This window comes from Salarias fasciatus, chromosome 14, assembly GCF_902148845.1.
Source record: "Salarias fasciatus chromosome 14, fSalaFa1.1, whole genome shotgun sequence".
Lineage (NCBI taxonomy): Eukaryota > Metazoa > Chordata > Actinopteri > Blenniiformes > Blenniidae > Salarias > Salarias fasciatus.
The window spans coordinates 12,265,699-12,270,646 of NC_043758.1; positions in this window are offsets into that span (position 1 = coordinate 12,265,699).

A 4,948-nucleotide genomic window follows, 5' to 3' on the forward strand; every position below is an offset into this window, starting at 1 on the left:
ACGATGTGCCCGCAGCACATCACAATGTGTGCCTTTTTAACTGTCCCTTCTTGTGCCCTTTTTTAAATCTGACCCTTCTTTTGTCTGTTTGCACCTCCACCAAAACAAATTCCTCCTATAGGCTTCTGTACCTGGCAATAAACCCGTTTCTGATTGTGATTCTGAAAATACGAGCGCACCGTCAGTACAGAAATTCAGTTTGAAGGGTATTTTTAGTGAGTTGTAGGCAAAATGCAGTGATATCTTGTCATCCTCCGTCTGTGCTGATACGTGATTTGTTATCCTTTCAGGAAGCATTTCGCAGACTGCAGAAATGTTTGTCTATGTCTTTATTTTTATGATTACCAGATTACAATTTTAAAGGTGCATTAAGGAGTTTGCTCGTTTTACGCAAAACAACGGCCCCTGCAGGCCTTGGGCATAACTGCAACTTTGTGAAACACTCGTGTCTGTGGCTTGCGCCCATGTACGTGCACAGAAGAGGGGAACTCCTTCCTCGCTCTTTTAGTAGCGCTGGGAAAAAAAAATTTTATGATTGGGATTTTTATGATAAATAGAGAGTTTTTCCTCAATTGCTCCCAGGTTATTGAACCTATTAACTCCAAATCTCTTGTGAATCACATTACTCTAGTGTCCCTTTCAAACACATCTCTTTGTTTTAGCTTTAAATACTGCAAAAAAAAAAAAAAAAAAAAAAAGAGAGAGAAATGCAGTATTTGAGCTCATTATCTCCCTGTTCATTTGACCTATATTGACTGAAAATCCCAATTAGCAGAAGCGTTCCTCAATGTACTTTTTTGGTCAGTTTTGCTTTCACCGACAGTATTCACGTGTCTCCTATTCATTATTAAGGTGAGTTGTGATCAACGTTTGTTTCGCAATCCTCTCGGTTCCGCTTTTACCGTAAGGCAGAGAATATGTGTGCACCGCTTAATGACGTGTCAGGGGTCTATTTCACCAAACAGGTTTTAAGAAAACTCTGTGTTGAATAACCCGGAAATGAGGGAAACTCAGAGATTTCAATTACGCAAAGGAAGATAACTCAAACCAGAGACAGAGGGATAACTCCAGCCTGTTCCACTAGGAGAGGTAACTTAAACTGTCGGTCAGTTACCGCAGTAACACACTCTATGACTCTAACCTGGTCGGAAGCAGGTTTTTCTGAGTCAACCCTGAAGTTTCTCTCTGACTCCGCCCCCTTTCAGCCACACGCGTGGTTCCATTTCCTCATTCTTTCACTCAGCTGGCGAGATTTTGTGTAGCTGTCAAAATGTCTTGTCCTTTTATCAGCGATACTGCAGATGAAGGAGCGGCATTACTGCAGCGTGAACTGAATATTCGTCGGGAGATTATTTACAGACCACGCATAGATGTTTTGGCGTTTCCGGACAGTTATCTTTTTGAACGGTACCGCTTCACGTCTCAATCCATACGCTGCATTTCACAATTTTATCTGTCCATACATTTGCAACATAACCAAATGTAGTCGTGCACTCGCATCCCAGCAGATATTGTGTGTTGCGCTGCTGTTCTTTGCAAATGGGAGTTTTTTATATAACACTGGAGATGCAGAACACTGAGGAGTTTAAATCACCACCATCATTACCACCACAGCAAATAGAAGTCATAACACACATTTCATTGTGTCTTCTTTATTTCCTACAAAAAAAAAAAAATTATAAAAATAAATAAATAAAGGGTTTAGTTCATGTTCCAATAGTGAACATAATTCACCTGTGACCATGAATCCACCTGTAACTTCTGCTCCAGTATCTCAATTTCCAATTTCGTCTTCTTCATCTGGAGGTCCAGATCCTGCTGTTCTTTAAGGGATTTCTCTATCTTGTTAAGTAAGTGGATTTTGTAAATTTCTTTGACTGGTAACTGGGAATACATAGAGGACATTAAATTATACAGCTGCACATGAATTGAATGAAATGAGCCTCTGGTGTTTACTGAACATCCATCTCACAGTGTTGATCTGTGATGTGGAAGTTGAGGGACCATCCTGCTGCTGACCAGCCATGATCTGTTACAAAGGATGACAATGTTGAATATTTCAGTGTCGGCAAAATGTCGATCTATATGTTCCACAGGAGTATTCAGAATTTTAATGGGAAGAGAACAATCAGTAACGTACCTCGATATGACTTTCTGGATCCTCTGTGAAGGCAGCAGACACAGTTTCATCCTCCTCATCCTGGATAAATAACATCTTTCAGTATATTTGCGTATATTTTTCCAAACTAACATTTGGCAAAAATATTTAGAGTATTTCCTACTGACAGTTTCAGGTTGGTTGTAGCATGAAGGGGCTCCAGCAGGCAGATAGACCCTTCACAATCTGGACCAAAAGAAGAAAGCGACATTAAAGAGAAAACATATATTTGTATCAATACCATTTTTAAAATATTATACTCAAATAATAGATAATAATATTAGATTAAATAGGATTAATTATTTAACATAACATGATATAGATTTGTGACATAAAACAACTGCACAGTCCATCAGCCACTTAGTATTTATGCTACTTTACAATGTTAAACATGCTTAAAAAGATGTATCTCAATGAGATTATGCCGAGGTCTTTTGAACACTGTTTTTATATTTCATCTTTAGCTGCTGCCATGTGCGCTTCTTCCCCGCGGGATTACAACAAAATGAAATACTTTAATTGGTGACCATTCAAACAGTTTTCCTGTAATAATATTTAATATTCAACACTATTCTGATATAAAGGACTACATTTAAACTTACTCATTGACACTGGCAGTAATTTTCTGCCACGACATCTCCCTCTCTTTCGCTGCTGTAGCGGTGTTGCATTTTTTTCAAAAAATGTGTTCCCACCCACATAGCAAAATTAGTCTGGCCCAGTAGTGTCCCACACATCTCACTCACACTTGGCCCACATACCGCAATGAATTACGGCACTTGGGAGGACCACCTCTGGTTGCCACAAATTGCCCATGACTTTGCCATGTCTCAGCCACCTATTCAGCCATATGGCCCTGTCCTGGCCCAGTGTTGGGCAAGATAAGTTTTAGTTTTTCTCCCAGATGTCAACCGCCTGTATGACCACAGCTGGCCTGAAGTAGGACCAGACAGGTTTCAGAACTGGTTCCAGATGTCAGCCTGAACTAAACCGTAACCGGGCCACTTCTTTAATACACTCACTTGCCGTATTTGGCCCAGAAAACAAAATGCTCCAACAATGACAGTATCAAATATTTATTTATTGATACAATTACAATACAATCTTAAAACAGTATATAACATTAATAAGTTTAATACTATAAACTTTTAAAAGCAAAGCAAAAGTTTTATACAACATACATCCCACACTGAATAAAAATGCCCCCCAAAAGTGAGATATGTAGTTGAAAACAGTAATGAAGCAGCAGAAATAAAGTTTGGGGTAAGTGGAAAACTTGTGAAGGACTGGAAAAAGTGGAAGTTAATCTTACTGCAATTAATACAATGGAACAATTCGATGTAGTGGATGTTGAGCACATACAGAAGTCCAAACAGCATAGCAGTGTGAGTAGTCCTTGATGCCATGCAGGATGATCTGATCCTCCAGCACACACTTCTGGTATTCTGAGGATTCCCACGTTCAGTCCTCTCGTCATGTCGTCCTCCACATCTGTGGGCTCCTCAAAGATAAAAAGAAAAACAAAAAAAGCACTGTTAGAATTTTTACTTGTCTGCAAGTTCCAAAAAAGACATTTAACTCTAAAGTTCACTGGTTTGCTCCTGCTAAATCCATGTTGTCTCACATGGGTTTGGAGAGACTTTTGAGACTTGAAAAAACACACAATCACTGTAAATGCAAAGGAGAGCTAAACTGCTTCCATGGTTCTGCTGGTTCTGTAGTGTTCAAGTGTTCTTCTGTGTTTCCCGTGACAGAAGTGCAAAACTTACCTGTCCATCTCATCCATGAAGCAGCCAGGTGGAGCAAATACGATGACCTACAACAGAAAATCTCATTAGTACAGTGGCAATGGTTACAACACACTCAACAATCATAACTGTTTTGATTTTCTAGAGGCGTGCACATACACGTGCCTACTAATGCACTGATAATATAGTTTTTGTGTCAAATTCAACAATTTGCAGGACTTAAAAGCTGAGAAACAGTTTAGGTGGGCTGAGGGCAGCAGCATTGTATTGTATATTCCTCAACTAAATTGAAGACTTTGACCTTTAATTTAAAAAAATAGTAAACACCATAAAAATATTGTTTTCACTTAAAACTGAAAAAATGCTTGTTTTTGAATTAGCCTTTTAATGTCAGAAATATGCATGGAATCTCTAGTGACAGATTTACAAGATTGACAGTACAGATTGACAGATTTCATCCTGCTGCCGCTGCACGCTAACCTTGCATAGCAGATGGGCCTGCCTGATTCAGTTCCTAAATCCTGCAGATCCCATCTAGTAGCGCTCCATAGACCAGTGATTTCACTGGGTTAAAATGTTGCCGGCCCAATCAGGGGAAAGAGGCGGGAGCTACGGGAGGAGCGGAAGTGACGAGAAGATGTGACGACAGAGGGAAGCGCATGAAAGTGTGAAAACAATAGGTGCGTTCGACATGAGAAAGCCAGAGGCAGACCTTTAAGACTTTTGAGCCGCCCCGCCCAGATGTGGCCCGGCGTCACTGATACGTAGGACCTACGTAGGGCATCGAAAACTCGCGAGACCCAAACGAGATCGGTCACAGAGGTAGCCGCGTGAGCTGCTCGAGAGCAACTCACCGCGGCTACCTGGCCCACCTCTCTGTTTCATCCAGGCAGGGCTACAAATGGGGGGGGGGGGGGGGCGCAAAGGTGGCGAAAAAGTAACGGACCAACACAAAAACAGCATCCACAGATCAGAGGCCTGTTCTACCATGTCCAACGACGTATGATCATTAATCACACTGCTAAAAAGCACAAATAGTAAT